This window comes from Engystomops pustulosus, chromosome 7 (genome assembly GCF_040894005.1).
Source record: "Engystomops pustulosus chromosome 7, aEngPut4.maternal, whole genome shotgun sequence".
NCBI lineage: Eukaryota > Metazoa > Chordata > Amphibia > Anura > Leptodactylidae > Engystomops > Engystomops pustulosus.
Genome location: NC_092417.1, coordinates 139,144,062 through 139,160,339, shown reverse-complemented (window position 1 = coordinate 139,160,339; position 16,278 = coordinate 139,144,062). Strand labels below are relative to the sequence as shown.

The 16,278-nt window shown below is 41.3% G+C and overlaps 17 non-coding genes across 17 annotated transcripts; all 17 read right to left on the bottom strand.

Annotated features, from left to right (window-relative positions):
• Positions 1-8: 8 nt before the first annotated feature.
• On the bottom strand, positions 9-90 carry TRNAS-UGA (transfer RNA serine (anticodon UGA)). Its single transcript has one exon. It is a non-coding gene; the product is annotated as a tRNA-Ser (tRNA).
• Positions 91-1,469: 1,379 nt separating this feature from the next.
• TRNAS-UGA (transfer RNA serine (anticodon UGA)) lies at positions 1,470-1,551 on the bottom strand. The gene has a single exon. It is a non-coding gene; the product is annotated as a tRNA-Ser (tRNA).
• Positions 1,552-1,837: 286 nt separating this feature from the next.
• TRNAQ-UUG (transfer RNA glutamine (anticodon UUG)) lies at positions 1,838-1,909 on the bottom strand. Its single transcript has one exon. It is a non-coding gene; the product is annotated as a tRNA-Gln (tRNA).
• A 1,021-nt stretch (positions 1,910-2,930) lies between these two features.
• On the bottom strand, positions 2,931-3,012 carry TRNAS-UGA (transfer RNA serine (anticodon UGA)). Its single transcript has one exon. It is a non-coding gene; the product is annotated as a tRNA-Ser (tRNA).
• Positions 3,013-3,298: 286 nt separating this feature from the next.
• On the bottom strand, positions 3,299-3,370 carry TRNAQ-UUG (transfer RNA glutamine (anticodon UUG)). The gene has a single exon. It is a non-coding gene; the product is annotated as a tRNA-Gln (tRNA).
• A 1,021-nt stretch (positions 3,371-4,391) lies between these two features.
• Positions 4,392-4,473, bottom strand: TRNAS-UGA (transfer RNA serine (anticodon UGA)). The gene has a single exon. It is a non-coding gene; the product is annotated as a tRNA-Ser (tRNA).
• A 286-nt stretch (positions 4,474-4,759) lies between these two features.
• TRNAQ-UUG (transfer RNA glutamine (anticodon UUG)) lies at positions 4,760-4,831 on the bottom strand. Its single transcript has one exon. It is a non-coding gene; the product is annotated as a tRNA-Gln (tRNA).
• Positions 4,832-5,852: 1,021 nt separating this feature from the next.
• On the bottom strand, positions 5,853-5,934 carry TRNAS-UGA (transfer RNA serine (anticodon UGA)). Its single transcript has one exon. It is a non-coding gene; the product is annotated as a tRNA-Ser (tRNA).
• A 286-nt stretch (positions 5,935-6,220) lies between these two features.
• TRNAQ-UUG (transfer RNA glutamine (anticodon UUG)) lies at positions 6,221-6,292 on the bottom strand. Its single transcript has one exon. It is a non-coding gene; the product is annotated as a tRNA-Gln (tRNA).
• Positions 6,293-7,313: 1,021 nt separating this feature from the next.
• TRNAS-UGA (transfer RNA serine (anticodon UGA)) lies at positions 7,314-7,395 on the bottom strand. Its single transcript has one exon. It is a non-coding gene; the product is annotated as a tRNA-Ser (tRNA).
• Positions 7,396-7,681: 286 nt separating this feature from the next.
• On the bottom strand, positions 7,682-7,753 carry TRNAQ-UUG (transfer RNA glutamine (anticodon UUG)). Its single transcript has one exon. It is a non-coding gene; the product is annotated as a tRNA-Gln (tRNA).
• Positions 7,754-8,774: 1,021 nt separating this feature from the next.
• On the bottom strand, positions 8,775-8,856 carry TRNAS-UGA (transfer RNA serine (anticodon UGA)). The gene has a single exon. It is a non-coding gene; the product is annotated as a tRNA-Ser (tRNA).
• Positions 8,857-9,142: 286 nt separating this feature from the next.
• Positions 9,143-9,214, bottom strand: TRNAQ-UUG (transfer RNA glutamine (anticodon UUG)). The gene has a single exon. It is a non-coding gene; the product is annotated as a tRNA-Gln (tRNA).
• Positions 9,215-10,235: 1,021 nt separating this feature from the next.
• TRNAS-UGA (transfer RNA serine (anticodon UGA)) lies at positions 10,236-10,317 on the bottom strand. Its single transcript has one exon. It is a non-coding gene; the product is annotated as a tRNA-Ser (tRNA).
• A 286-nt stretch (positions 10,318-10,603) lies between these two features.
• TRNAQ-UUG (transfer RNA glutamine (anticodon UUG)) lies at positions 10,604-10,675 on the bottom strand. Its single transcript has one exon. It is a non-coding gene; the product is annotated as a tRNA-Gln (tRNA).
• A 1,021-nt stretch (positions 10,676-11,696) lies between these two features.
• TRNAS-UGA (transfer RNA serine (anticodon UGA)) lies at positions 11,697-11,778 on the bottom strand. Its single transcript has one exon. It is a non-coding gene; the product is annotated as a tRNA-Ser (tRNA).
• A 286-nt stretch (positions 11,779-12,064) lies between these two features.
• Positions 12,065-12,136, bottom strand: TRNAQ-UUG (transfer RNA glutamine (anticodon UUG)). Its single transcript has one exon. It is a non-coding gene; the product is annotated as a tRNA-Gln (tRNA).
• Positions 12,137-16,278: the final 4,142 nt, after the last annotated feature.

Below are 16,278 nucleotides of genomic sequence, written 5' to 3'. Positions count from 1 at the left end.
AACTTAGACGTAGTCGGCAGGATATGAACCTGCGCGGGGAGACCCCAATGGATTTCAAGTCCATCGCCTTAACCACTCGGCCACGACTACTACATGCAGGAAGCCAGATGCATGGGTTTCATTCCCTTTGCTACACAGCTTAACATCCTAGATCAGGGTTGATTGTTCCCCAAGCACTCTGTTTGAATGGGAGTCTTCTGGCTGCACTAAGAAGTAAACTGATGGTTTCATTGGGAAAACCATAGACGTGCAGAAGAGTGTCCCTTTTGAACCTTTTATCAGCATGTTTGGGGTCATGAAATAAAGGTCTTGATTTTTAACTCAATCTCTGCCCCAAAAGTCATGAAAACAATCTTTGGCTGAAGGAATTTCTTAAAGGTTCCACCGAGATTTGAACTCGGATCGCTGGATTCCAAGTCCAGAGTGCTAACCGTTACACCATGGAACCTTACAGTCTGTGGGCACGGGGAGGCATTAGTTCCATGACAAGCCTTGGCAACGCGATGACCTTGATCAAATTGCGTATGATGTTGGAAACAGGGTGAGTACTGCTGTCCAAAACAACAGAGATCACACGATGGTAGCTTATATGGGTTTCCTGCCGGGAAGGAAAAAAATCATAGCGTCCAAATCATAGGGTTTTGCAATGTAACCGCTTTTCTAATATAATGTTATCAAAAATGTCAACATTTGACATGACTCTTCTTTAGTATGTCCATTTTTCACAGGACATGTTCATCCCAGCCCTTCTGTGTCATTGGACAATCAACTTCTAGATCTTTCAAACTGCTCCTGAGTTACCTCTCAATATTTCGCTAAACTTTTAGAATACCACCCCCAGCTTTTGGAACCTTAAACCTCTGAGATGGCAGGCAAAAGCATAGTTGCCAGAAAAGTTTATGGCCCAGTTGGAGAACAATATGAAAGTGGTGGGAGGTAACTGTCTTCTTAAATTGCAAGGGGTGAAGGGAATTGTCTTATGTGTTCACAGTAGCTTCCTGTCAAGAAAGAAGGGGAACAAAAGCCACACAAAATGATGAAATGTTTAAGGACATGAAATCAGAAAACATGTTTCAATTTCAAACAATTAACATTTGGAAAAGCTTATTTTTCACTAGGACGACCAATTTTGTAAAAATCTTGTTCTATAGGCTTTCTAAAGGTGCTGTGGTCATACGACAAGGGTTGTCTTAAAATCATCTCCGAATCTGTCTTATAATCACATTACTGTATCCTTTGCCTGGTAATGGGGTAGAAATTAAAAAAGACCCCTAAAGCTATATACAGGCAGACATTTAAAGCTTATCATTCGGAAGGCGCTACACATTTTGCAAGTCAAAAGCTACTTCATAGCTTTTTGCAAAAGGGATTGTACTTTCTCATCTCTGGAAACTTGCACGCTGGACAGAGGGGTTCAAAGAGAAAGATTTAGTCTAGCAATGCTATGCTCTAAGGACAGAAAACTTAGACGTAGTCAGCAGGATATGAACCTGCGCGGGGAGACCCCAATGGATTTCAAGTCCATCACCTTAACCACTCGGCCACGACTACTACATGCAGGAAGCCAGATGCATGGGTTTCATTCCCTTTGCTACACAGCTTAACATCCTAGATCAGGGTTGATTGTTCCCCAAGCACTCTGTTTGAATGGGAGTCTTCTGGCTGCACTAAGAAGTAAACTGATGGTTTCATTGGGAAAACCATAGACGTGCAGAAGAGTGTCCCTTTTGAACCTTTTATCAGCATGTTTGGGGTCATGAAATAAAGGTCTTGATTTTTAACTCAATCTCTGCCCCAAAAGTCATGAAAACAATCTTTGGCTGAAGGAATTTCTTAAAGGTTCCACCGAGATTTGAACTCGGATCGCTGGATTCAAAGTCCAGAGTGCTAACCGTTACACCATGGAACCTTACAGTCTGTGGGCACGGGGAGGCATTAGTTCCATGACAAGCCTTGGCAACGCGATGACCTTGATCAAATTGCGTATGATGTTGGAAACAGGGTGAGTACTGCTGTCCAAAACAACAGAGATCACACGATGGTAGCTTATATGGGTTTCCTGCCGGGAAGGAAAAAAATCATAGCGTCCAAATCATAGGGTTTTGCAATGTAACCGCTTTTCTAATATAATGTTATCAAAAATGTAAACATTTGACATGACTCTTCTTTAGTATGTCCATTTTTCACAGGACATGTTCATCCCAGCCCTTCTGTGTCATTGGACAATCAACTTCTAGATCTTTCAAACTGCTCCTGAGTTACCTCTCAATATTTCGCTAAACTTTTAGAATACCACCCCCAGCTTTTGGAACCTTAAACCTCTGAGATGGCAGGCAAAAGCATAGTTGCCAGAAAAGTTTATGGCCCAGTTGGAGAACAATATGAAAGTGGTGGGAGGTAACTGTCTTCTTAAATTGCAAGGGGTGAAGGGAATTGTCTTATGTGTTCACAGTAGCTTCCTGTCAAGAAAGAAGGGGAACAAAAGCCACACAAAATGATGAAATGTTTAAGGACATGAAATCAGAAAACATGTTTCAATTTCAAACAATTAACATTTGGAAAAGCTTATTTTTCACTAGGACGACCAATTTTGTAAAAATCTTGTTCTATAGGCTTTCTAAAGGTGCTGTGGTCATACGACAAGGGTTGTCTTAAAATCATCTCCGAATCTGTCTTATAATCACATTACTGTATCCTTTGCCTGGTAATGGGGTAGAAATTAAAAAAGACGCCTAAAGCTATATACAGGCAGACATTTAAAGCTTATCATTCGGAAGGCGCTACACATTTTGCAAGTCAAAAGCTACTTCATAGCTTTTTGCAAAAGGGATTGTACTTTCTCATCTCTGGAAACTTGCACGCTGGACAGAGGGGTTCAAAGAGAAAGATTTATTCTAGCAATGCTATGCTCTAAGGACAGAAAACTTAGACGTAGTCGGCAGGATATGAACCTGCGCGGGGAGACCCCAATGGATTTCAAGTCCTTCGCCTTAACCACTCGGCCACGACTACTACATGCAGGAAGCCAGATGCATGGGTTTCATTCCCTTTGCTACACAGCTTAACATCCTAGATCAGGGTTGATTGTTCCCCAAGCACTCTGTTTGAATGGGAGTCTTCTGGCTGCACTAAGAAGTAAACTGATGGTTTCATTGGGAAAACCATAGACGTGCAGAAGAGTGTCCCTTTTGAACCTTTTATCAGCATGTTTGGGGTCATGAAATAAAGGTCTTGATTTTTAACTCAATCTCTGCCCCAAAAGTCATGAAAACAATCTTTGGCTGAAGGAATTTCTTAAAGGTTCCACCGAGATTTGAACTCGGATCGCTGGATTCAAAGTCCAGAGTGCTAACCGTTACACCATGGAACCTTACAGTCTGTGGGCACGGGGAGGCATTAGTTCCATGACAAGCCTTGGCAACGCGATGACCTTGATCAAATTGCGTATGATGTTGGAAACAGGGTGAGTACTGCTGTCCAAAACAACAGAGATCACACGATGGTAGCTTATATGGGTTTCCTGCCGGGAAGGAAAAAAATCATAGCGTCCAAATCATAGGGTTTTGCAATGTAACCGCTTTTCTAATATAATGTTATCAAAAATGTCAACATTTGACATGACTCTTCTTCAGTATGTCCATTTTTCACAGGACATGTTCATCCCAGCCCTTCTGTGTCATTGGACAATCAACTTCTAGATCTTTCAAACTGCTCCTGAGTTACCTCTCAATATTTCGCTAAACTTTTAGAATACCACCCCCAGCTTTTGGAACCTTAAACCTCTGAGATGGCAGGCAAAAGCATAGTTGCCAGAAAAGTTTATGGCCCAGTTGGAGAACAATATGAAAGTGGTGGGAGGTAACTGTCTTCTTAAATTGCAAGGGGTGAAGGGAATTGTCTTATGTGTTCACAGTAGCTTCCTGTCAAGAAAGAAGGGGAACAAAAGCCACACAAAATGATGAAATGTTTAAGGACATGAAATCAGAAAACATGTTTCAATTTCAAACAATTAACATTTGGAAAAGCTTATTTTTCACTAGGAAGACCAATTTTGTAAAAATCTTGTTCTATAGGCTTTATAAAGGTGCTGTGGTCATACGACAAGAGTTGTCTTAAAATCATCTCCGAATCTGTCTTATAATCACATTACTGTATCCTTTGCCTTGTAATGGGGTAGAAATTCAAAAAGACGCCTAAAGCTATATACAGGCAGACATTTAAAGCTTATCATTCGGAAGGCGCTACACATTTTGCAAGTCAAAAGCTACTTCATAGCTTTTTGCAAAAGGGATTGTACTTTCTCATCTCTGGAAACTTGCACGCTGGACAGAGGGGTTCAAAGAGAAAGATTTAGTCTAGCAATGCTATGCTCTAAGGACAGAAAACTTAGACGTAGTCAGCAGGATATGAACCTGCGCGGGGAGATCCCAATGGATTTCAAGTCCATCGCCTTAACCACTCGGCCACGACTACTACATGCAGGAAGCCAGATGCATGGGTTTCATTCCCTTTGCTACACAGCTTAACATCCTAGATCAGGGTTGATTGTTCCCCAAGCACTCTGTTTGAATGGGAGTCTTCTGGCTGCACTAAGAAGTAAACTGATGGTTTCATTGGGAAAACCATAGACGTGCAGAAGAGTGTCCCTTTTGAACCTTTTATCAGCATGTTTGGGGTCATGAAATAAAGGTCTTGATTTTTAACTCAATCTCTGCCCCAAAAGTCATGAAAACAATCTTTGGCTGAAGGAATTTCTTAAAGGTTCCACCGAGATTTGAACTCGGATCGCTGGATTCAAAGTCCAGAGTGCTAACCGTTACACCATGGAACCTTACAGTCTGTGGGCACGGGGAGGCATTAGTTCCATGACAAGCCTGGGCAACGCGATGACCTTGATCAAATTGCGTATGATGTTGGAAACAGGGTGAGTACTGCTGTCCAAAACAACAGAGATCACACGATGGTAGCTTATATGGGTTTCCTGCCGGGAAGGAAAAAAATCATAGCGTCCAAATCATAGGGTTTTGCAATGTAACCGCTTTTCTAATATAATGTTATCAAAAATGTCAACATTTGACATGACTCTTCTTTAGTATGTCCATTTTTCACAGGACATGTTCATCCCAGCCCTTCTGTGTCATTGGACAATCAACTTCTAGATCTTTCAAACTGCTCCTGAGTTACCTCTCAATATTTCGCTAAACTTTTAGAATACCACCCCCAGCTTTTGGAACCTTAAACCTCTGAGATGGCAGGCAAAAGCATAGTTGCCAGAAAAGTTTATGGCCCAGTTGGAGAACAATATGAAAGTGGTGGGAGGTAACTGTCTTCTTAAATTGCAAGGGGTGAAGGGAATTGTCTTATGTGTTCACAGTAGCTTCCTGTCAAGAAAGAAGGGGAACAAAAGCCACACAAAATGATGAAATGTTTAAGGACATGAAATCAGAAAACATGTTTCAATTTCAAACAATTAACATTTGGAAAAGCTTATTTTTCACTAGGACGACCAATTTTGTAAAAATCTTGTTCTATAGGCTTTCTAAAGGTGCTGTGGTCATACGACAAGGGTTGTCTTAAAATCATCTCCGAATCTGTCTTATAATCACATTACTGTATCCTTTGCCTGGTAATGGGGTAGAAATTAAAAAAGACGCCTAAAGCTATATACAGGCAGACATTTAAAGCTTATCATTCGGAAGGCGCTACACATTTTGCAAGTCAAAAGCTACTTCATAGCTTTTTGCAAAAGGGATTGTACTTTCTCATCTCTGGAAACTTGCACGCTGGACAGAGGGGTTCAAAGAGAAAGATTTAGTCTAGCAATGCTATGCTCTAAGGACAGAAAACTTAGACGTAGTCGGCAGGATATGAACCTGCGCGGGGAGACCCCAATGGATTTCAAGTCCTTCGCCTTAACCACTCGGCCACGACTACTACATGCAGGAAGCCAGATGCATGGGTTTCATTCCCTTTGCTACACAGCTTAACATCCTAGATCAGGGTTGATTGTTCCCCAAGCACTCTGTTTGAATGGGAGTCTTCTGGCTGCACTAAGAAGTAAACTGATGGTTTCATTGGGAAAACCATAGACGTGCAGAAGAGTGTCCCTTTTGAACCTTTTATCAGCATGTTTGGGGTCATGAAATAAAGGTCTTGATTTTTAACTCAATCTCTGCCCCAAAAGTCATGAAAACAATCTTTGGCTGAAGGAATTTCTTAAAGGTTCCACCGAGATTTGAACTCGGATCGCTGGATTCAAAGTCCAGAGTGCTAACCGTTACACCATGGAACCTTACAGTCTGTGGGCACGGGGAGGCATTAGTTCCATGACAAGCCTTGGCAACGCGATGACCTTGATCAAATTGCGTATGATGTTGGAAACAGGGTGAGTACTGCTGTCCAAAACAACAGAGATCACACGATGGTAGCTTATATGGGTTTCCTGCCGGGAAGGAAAAAAATCATAGCGTCCAAATCATAGGGTTTTGCAATGTAACCGCTTTTCTAATATAATGTTATCAAAAATGTCAACATTTGACATGACTCTTCTTCAGTATGTCCATTTTTCACAGGACATGTTCATCCCAGCCCTTCTGTGTCATTGGACAATCAACTTCTAGATCTTTCAAACTGCTCCTGAGTTACCTCTCAATATTTCGCTAAACTTTTAGAATACCACCCCCAGCTTTTGGAACCTTAAACCTCTGAGATGGCAGGCAAAAGCATAGTTGCCAGAAAAGTTTATGGCCCAGTTGGAGAACAATATGAAAGTGGTGGGAGGTAACTGTCTTCTTAAATTGCAAGGGGTGAAGGGAATTGTCTTATGTGTTCACAGTAGCTTCCTGTCAAGAAAGAAGGGGAACAAAAGCCACACAAAATGATGAAATGTTTAAGGACATGAAATCAGAAAACATGTTTCAATTTCAAACAATTAACATTTGGAAAAGCTTATTTTTCACTAGGACGACCAATTTTGTAAAAATCTTGTTCTACAGGCTTTCTAAAGGTGCTGTGGTCATACGACAAGGGTTGTCTTAAAATCATCTCCGAATCTGTCTTATAATCACATTACTGTATCCTTTGCCTTGTAATGGGGTAGAAATTCAAAAAGACGCCTAAAGCTATATACAGGCAGACATTTAAAGCTTATCATTCGGAAGGCGCTACACATTTTGCAAGTCAAAAGCTACTTCATAGCTTTTTGCAAAAGGGATTGTACTTTCTCATCTCTGGAAACTTGCACGCTGGACAGAGGGGTTCAAAGAGAAAGATTTAGTCTAGCAATGCTATGCTCTAAGGACAGAAAACTTAGACGTAGTCAGCAGGATATGAACCTGCGCGGGGAGATCCCAATGGATTTCAAGTCCATCGCCTTAACCACTCGGCCACGACTACTACATGCAGGAAGCCAGATGCATGGGTTTCATTCCCTTTGCTACACAGCTTAACATCCTAGATCAGGGTTGATTGTTCCCCAAGCACTCTGTTTGAATGGGAGTCTTCTGGCTGCACTAAGAAGTAAACTGATGGTTTCATTGGGAAAACCATAGACGTGCAGAAGAGTGTCCCTTTTGAACCTTTTATCAGCATGTTTGGGGTCATGAAATAAAGGTCTTGATTTTTAACTCAATCTCTGCCCCAAAAGTCATGAAAACAATCTTTGGCTGAAGGAATTTCTTAAAGGTTCCACCGAGATTTGAACTCGGATCGCTGGATTCAAAGTCCAGAGTGCTAACCGTTACACCATGGAACCTTACAGTCTGTGGGCACGGGGAGGCATTAGTTCCATGACAAGCCTTGGCAACGCGATGACCTTGATCAAATTGCGTATGATGTTGGAAACAGGGTGAGTACTGCTGTCCAAAACAACAGAGATCACACGATGGTAGCTTATATGGGTTTCCTGCCGGGAAGGAAAAAAATCATAGCGTCCAAATCATAGGGTTTTGCAATGTAACCGCTTTTCTATTATAATGTTATCAAAAATGTCAACATTTGACATGACTCTTCTTTAGTATGTCCATTTTTCACAGGACATGTTCATCCCAGCCCTTCTGTGTCATTGGACAATCAACTTCTAGATCTTTCAAACTGCTCCTGAGTTACCTCTCAATATTTCGCTAAACTTTTAGAATACCACCCCCAGCTTTTGGAACCTTAAACCTCTGAGATGGCAGGCAAAAGCATAGTTGCCAGAAAAGTTTATGGCCCAGTTGGAGAACAATATGAAAGTGGTGGGAGGTAACTGTCTTCTTAAATTGCAAGGGGTGAAGGGAATTGTCTTATGTGTTCACAGTAGCTTCCTGTCAAGAAAGAAGGGGAACAAAAGCCACACAAAATGATGAAATGTTTAAGGACATGAAATCAGAAAACATGTTTCAATTTCAAACAATTAACATTTGGAAAAGCTTATTTTTCACTAGGACGACCAATTTTGTAAAAATCTTGTTCTATAGGCTTTCTAAAGGTGCTGTGGTCATACGACAAGGGTTGTCTTAAAATCATCTCCGAATCTGTCTTATAATCACATTACTGTATCCTTTGCCTGGTAATGGGGTAGAAATTAAAAAAGACCCCTAAAGCTATATACAGGCAGACATTTAAAGCTTATCATTCGGAAGGCGCTACACATTTTGCAAGTCAAAAGCTACTTCATAGCTTTTTGCAAAAGGGATTGTACTTTCTCATCTCTGGAAACTTGCACGCTGGACAGAGGGGTTCAAAGAGAAAGATTTAGTCTAGCAATGCTATGCTCTAAGGACAGAAAACTTAGACGTAGTCGGCAGGATATGAACCTGCGCGGGGAGACCCCAATGGATTTCAAGTCCTTCGCCTTAACCACTCGGCCACGACTACTACATGCAGGAAGCCAGATGCATGGGTTTCATTCCCTTTGCTACACAGCTTAACATCCTAGATCAGGGTTGATTGTTCCCCAAGCACTCTGTTTGAATGGGAGTCTTCTGGCTGCACTAAGAAGTAAACTGATGGTTTCATTGGGAAAACCATAGACGTGCAGAAGAGTGTCCCTTTTGAACCTTTTATCAGCATGTTTGGGGTCATGAAATAAAGGTCTTGATTTTTAACTCAATCTCTGCCCCAAAAGTCATGAAAACAATCTTTGGCTGAAGGAATTTCTTAAAGGTTCCACCGAGATTTGAACTCGGATCGCTGGATTCAAAGTCCAGAGTGCTAACCGTTACACCATGGAACCTTACAGTCTGTGGGCACGGGGAGGCATTAGTTCCATGACAAGCCTTGGCAACGCGATGACCTTGATCAAATTGCGTATGATGTTGGAAACAGGGTGAGTACTGCTGTCCAAAACAACAGAGATCACACGATGGTAGCTTATATGGGTTTCCTGCCGGGAAGGAAAAAAATCATAGCGTCCAAATCATAGGGTTTTGCAATGTAACCGCTTTTCTAATATAATGTTATCAAAAATGTCAACATTTGACATGACTCTTCTTCAGTATGTCCATTTTTCACAGGACATGTTCATCCCAGCCCTTCTGTGTCATTGGACAATCAACTTCTAGATCTTTCAAACTGCTCCTGAGTTACCTCTCAATATTTCGCTAAACTTTTAGAATACCACCCCCAGCTTTTGGAACCTTAAACCTCTGAGATGGCAGGCAAAAGCATAGTTGCCAGAAAAGTTTATGGCCCAGTTGGAGAACAATATGAAAGTGGTGGGAGGTAACTGTCTTCTTAAATTGCAAGGGGTGAAGGGAATTGTCTTATGTGTTCACAGTAGCTTCCTGTCAAGAAAGAAGGGGAACAAAAGCCACACAAAATGATGAAATGTTTAAGGACATGAAATCAGAAAACATGTTTCAATTTCAAACAATTAACATTTGGAAAAGCTTATTTTTCACTAGGACGACCAATTTTGTAAAAATCTTGTTCTACAGGCTTTCTAAAGGTGCTGTGGTCATACGACAAGGGTTGTCTTAAAATCATCTCCGAATCTGTCTTATAATCACATTACTGTATCCTTTGCCTTGTAATGGGGTAGAAATTCAAAAAGACGCCTAAAGCTATATACAGGCAGACATTTAAAGCTTATCATTCGGAAGGCGCTACACATTTTGCAAGTCAAAAGCTACTTCATAGCTTTTTGCAAAAGGGATTGTACTTTCTCATCTCTGGAAACTTGCACGCTGGACAGAGGGGTTCAAAGAGAAAGATTTAGTCTAGCAATGCTATGCTCTAAGGACAGAAAACTTAGACGTAGTCAGCAGGATATGAACCTGCGCGGGGAGATCCCAATGGATTTCAAGTCCATCGCCTTAACCACTCGGCCACGACTACTACATGCAGGAAGCCAGATGCATGGGTTTCATTCCCTTTGCTACACAGCTTAACATCCTAGATCAGGGTTGATTGTTCCCCAAGCACTCTGTTTGAATGGGAGTCTTCTGGCTGCACTAAGAAGTAAACTGATGGTTTCATTGGGAAAACCATAGACGTGCAGAAGAGTGTCCCTTTTGAACCTTTTATCAGCATGTTTGGGGTCATGAAATAAAGGTCTTGATTTTTAACTCAATCTCTGCCCCAAAAGTCATGAAAACAATCTTTGGCTGAAGGAATTTCTTAAAGGTTCCACCGAGATTTGAACTCGGATCGCTGGATTCAAAGTCCAGAGTGCTAACCGTTACACCATGGAACCTTACAGTCTGTGGGCACGGGGAGGCATTAGTTCCATGACAAGCCTTGGCAACGCGATGACCTTGATCAAATTGCGTATGATGTTGGAAACAGGGTGAGTACTGCTGTCCAAAACAACAGAGATCACACGATGGTAGCTTATATGGGTTTCCTGCCGGGAAGGAAAAAAATCATAGCGTCCAAATCATAGGGTTTTGCAATGTAACCGCTTTTCTATTATAATGTTATCAAAAATGTCAACATTTGACATGACTCTTCTTTAGTATGTCCATTTTTCACAGGACATGTTCATCCCAGCCCTTCTGTGTCATTGGACAATCAACTTCTAGATCTTTCAAACTGCTCCTGAGTTACCTCTCAATATTTCGCTAAACTTTTAGAATACCACCCCCAGCTTTTGGAACCTTAAACCTCTGAGATGGCAGGCAAAAGCATAGTTGCCAGAAAAGTTTATGGCCCAGTTGGAGAACAATATGAAAGTGGTGGGAGGTAACTGTCTTCTTAAATTGCAAGGGGTGAAGGGAATTGTCTTATGTGTTCACAGTAGCTTCCTGTCAAGAAAGAAGGGGAACAAAAGCCACACAAAATGATGAAATGTTTAAGGACATGAAATCAGAAAACATGTTTCAATTTCAAACAATTAACATTTGGAAAAGCTTATTTTTCACTAGGACGACCAATTTTGTAAAAATCTTGTTCTATAGGCTTTCTAAAGGTGCTGTGGTCATACGACAAGGGTTGTCTTAAAATCATCTCCGAATCTGTCTTATAATCACATTACTGTATCCTTTGCCTGGTAATGGGGTAGAAATTAAAAAAGACCCCTAAAGCTATATACAGGCAGACATTTAAAGCTTATCATTCGGAAGGCGCTACACATTTTGCAAGTCAAAAGCTACTTCATAGCTTTTTGCAAAAGGGATTGTACTTTCTCATCTCTGGAAACTTGCACGCTGGACAGAGGGGTTCAAAGAGAAAGATTTAGTCTAGCAATGCTATGCTCTAAGGACAGAAAACTTAGACGTAGTCGGCAGGATATGAACCTGCGCGGGGAGACCCCAATGGATTTCAAGTCCTTCGCCTTAACCACTCGGCCACGACTACTACATGCAGGAAGCCAGATGCATGGGTTTCATTCCCTTTGCTACACAGCTTAACATCCTAGATCAGGGTTGATTGTTCCCCAAGCACTCTGTTTGAATGGGAGTCTTCTGGCTGCACTAAGAAGTAAACTGATGGTTTCATTGGGAAAACCATAGACGTGCAGAAGAGTGTCCCTTTTGAACCTTTTATCAGCATGTTTGGGGTCATGAAATAAAGGTCTTGATTTTTAACTCAATCTCTGCCCCAAAAGTCATGAAAACAATCTTTGGCTGAAGGAATTTCTTAAAGGTTCCACCGAGATTTGAACTCGGATCGCTGGATTCAAAGTCCAGAGTGCTAACCGTTACACCATGGAACCTTACAGTCTGTGGGCACGGGGAGGCATTAGTTCCATGACAAGCCTTGGCAACGCGATGACCTTGATCAAATTGCGTATGATGTTGGAAACAGGGTGAGTACTGCTGTCCAAAACAACAGAGATCACACGATGGTAGCTTATATGGGTTTCCTGCCGGGAAGGAAAAAAATCATAGCGTCCAAATCATAGGGTTTTGCAATGTAACCGCTTTTCTAATATAATGTTATCAAAAATGTCAACATTTGACATGACTCTTCTTCAGTATGTCCATTTTTCACAGGACATGTTCATCCCAGCCCTTCTGTGTCATTGGACAATCAACTTCTAGATCTTTCAAACTGCTCCTGAGTTACCTCTCAATATTTCGCTAAACTTTTAGAATACCACCCCCAGCTTTTGGAACCTTAAACCTCTGAGATGGCAGGCAAAAGCATAGTTGCCAGAAAAGTTTATGGCCCAGTTGGAGAACAATATGAAAGTGGTGGGAGGTAACTGTCTTCTTAAATTGCAAGGGGTGAAGGGAATTGTCTTATGTGTTCACAGTAGCTTCCTGTCAAGAAAGAAGGGGAACGGGGCGTGGCCTTAGAGAACTCCAGGACGGACGCACTAGCTTGAGCTCCGTCTGAGTATCCTCCAAAAGCGACCTTTAAAGCAGATAAACCGCTGAAAAGACCCTCCAGAAAGATCACCAACCGGGAGAATGGTCACAAAAAGGAAAATAGGCAAGTCCGGACCCAAAAAAATATCTGAATTCCGCCCGAGCAGAGAACGGCAGGACGGCCTTACCTCCACATGCTCCGGCGGGTCCTCTCCAACGAGCTCCGGAGGAGACGACCTGATCGCAGACAGGACCGAAATACAACTGGGTCCCACAAAGCAAGCGAGCATCAGATCTCCCTCATTTGCAGAGGTAACCGCGGCACAATCCCTCCAAAGCTCCATAGAGAGCACATTCTCGGCAAACGCAAGACACAAAATGGCGCCCACCACGAGGCTACTTGAAAGCACAGACGAGTCCCCCAGAAGCAGTCCAGAGAAACAGAGGCCGAGACTTTCAACTTCTGAGGTAAACTTACCTTCTACACCTCACTCCTACCTTAATGAGGGTCCTGACCCCTTCTCCTCTATATGTACCACTAGCCAAGCGGCATCAGAAGATTTTATTAAAGAAATGTTAGTAGCTCTAAGGGGCTCCCTACAATCTGACATAGCCCATTTAGCTCACAAATTCAGCCAGAATATGGATGAAATAGGAGGTAGAGTCGATCAACTAGAAGTTAAAATGGGAGAGATCACAAATTCCCATAATGAACTTATAGATGCTCATTACACACTTGCTGATGAAGTTTCAGCAATAAAAGATAAAATGGCTGATATTGAAGACAGAAGCCGCAGAAACAATATTAAATTTAGAGGCATACCAGAATCTGTTCCTCAAGCAGAACTAAACAAGTATTTGACAGAGCTAATTAAAACACTTCTACCAGAAGTACCAATACAAGAGATCATAATAGATAGAGCTCATCGCCTTCCAAGACCCAAAGGCCTACCAGAAGATATCCCACGCGATACAATCTCAAGAATTCACTTCTTCCACATCAAGGAGGCATTAATGGCCACAGCAAGAAAAGTGAAAACTCTACCATCACCATATAGCAACATACACCTATATGCAGATCTATCTCAAGCAACCTTACAGACAAGGAAACTATTTAATCCGATTACTAGCATACTACGCAATGCTGATATACCATACAAATGGGGATTCCCAACCAAATTACTGGTACACAAAGATGGAACTACTCATGTAGTAAGAAAACCAGAAGAAGGAATTCCCCTTCTGCGCTCCTTCGGCATTCAACTCCCTAACGACCAGGCTCTTCTTTCCCGGAAAGATGTGAGACAAGTCGACCAAGAATGGAAAGTTCAGCGCTGAACACTCATCTACCTTCAGGAGGATACACAAGAGACACCTCCAGGTGAACTTTTTTCCCCCCCAAGAAAGGCAAACAGCCTGCCAGGTTTAAAGAACTTATTTCACAAGTTCAACGTGTTAAACTCTATTCTGCACTGTACCTGTGTCTGACAAGGTGAGGCCCCTCGACTGCACTGGTATAGTATAGTTATACATAAAGTTATTTTACTGTTATACTATGTTTATTTTGGTATCCCTTTCATGTGCCAGCAAGATGACAAATTTACAACATATAACCTGTTACCATGTCACTTAAGATCTTATCTCTCAACACAAGAGGGCTTAATTCCCCCTTTAAGAGGTCATCCCTATGGAAGGATGCCTTGTCTTCACAATCTGAAATATTATGTCTCCAAGAGACCCATTTTGTAAAAGACAAAGCACCCAAATTCTCACATAAACGATTTACGCAAATTTATCAAGCTAACGCTAGCAAAAAACATGCTGGAGTATGTATTGCAATTAAAGATACACTTACCTTTAAAGAACTAGAAGTACACCTAGACACCAAAGGGAGATATATAATTTTGATCTGCGAGATCAACTCTTTTATAATTACATTGGTGAACGTATATGCGCCAAACACTTCTCAAATCAGGTTCCTAAATAAACTAACCAAGAAAATACAAAAAACTCAGAAAGGCTCGCTAATAATGTGTGGCGATTTTAATTTAATACCTGACGCAACCATAGACTCTACAGCTAATAAAACCAGATATTCTCCCACTCTTAACACTTGGATACAGAAACAAGGACTGTATGATACTTTCAGATGTTTAAACGCTGCCTCCAAGGAATTTACTTATTACTCACCAAGACATAAGACATTTTCTAGGATAGACCTATTTCTGGTAGAAAGAAATACACTCACAAGAGTTAAATCTTCTAGCATCCACACAGCGTCATGGTCTGATCATTCTCCCATCTTCCTAGAAATACACATCTCCAACTCTACATTCACCCAAAGACTTTGGAAATGTAATACATTCCTACTTAACCTACCTTCATTTAAAGAATCAATCAAAAAACACATAAAGGAATTCTTTACACATAACGATACTGACAACATAGATCCCTTTAGACTATGGACGGGTCACAAAATGTACATAAGAGGAATAATGATGGGACTAACCTCAAGACACTATAAACAAAAGAATATACAAATTTCAAACACCCTGTCATGTATATCCCTGACAGAAAATCTCCTACGTAACTCACCCTCCACAGCTTTACACAACCAATTATTCTCCCTCAGACACAAACTTCACACCCAATTAATGGAGGACTATGACAAACAAATGTTATCCTGGAAGATGTCGCACTATATCTCCCACAATAAGCCTACAAAACTAATGGCAAAGAGAGTTAAAAAACAAAATATGAAATCTCGTATCCCATATATAATATCCCCCAGAGACTCTAAAACCCGTCTATCACATCCGATAGACATAGCCAATGCCTTTAGCGAATTTTATGCCACACTTTATAACCTAAAAGAAGACCCAAACATATTAGAACCAAACCCTTCCAGAATTAGGGAATTTTTGCAGAAGGTCCATCTCCCTACAATCTCTGAAGCACAACTTCAAGCCCTAAACTCACCCATCACAGAGCAAGAAATAAGGAAAATTATTCTTCTCACTAAAAAACAAAAGGCCCCAGGTCCTGATGGACTCCCGAACGAATATTACCAACTTCTACATAATGAATTTCTTCCACAAATGACAAAAGCCTTAAGTCAAGCCATGTCTTCAGGGAATTTACCATCAGAAATGCTACAAGCTACTATAGTAGCCATACCAAAACCAAATAAAGAAACTACTACCCCAGCAAATTTCCGCCCCATCTCACTGCTAAACAGTGACACTAAAATATATGCTAAATTAATAGCCCACAGACTTCTTGACATCATACCAAAATTAATTCATAACGACCAAGTCGGATTTATTAAGGGGAGACAGGCCCCAGATGGCACGAGACGTATGATAGACCTAATTAATTTTATGGAGAACTCTCGGGCGCCTTCTCTGCTTCTTACTTTGGATGCAGAGAAGGCGTTCGACAGAATAAACTGGAGTTTTGCATTTTCAACACTAGAAAAATTTGGATTCTCAGGTAACATCCTATCAGCCATCAAGGCATTATATAGTACACCTTCAGCAAAAAC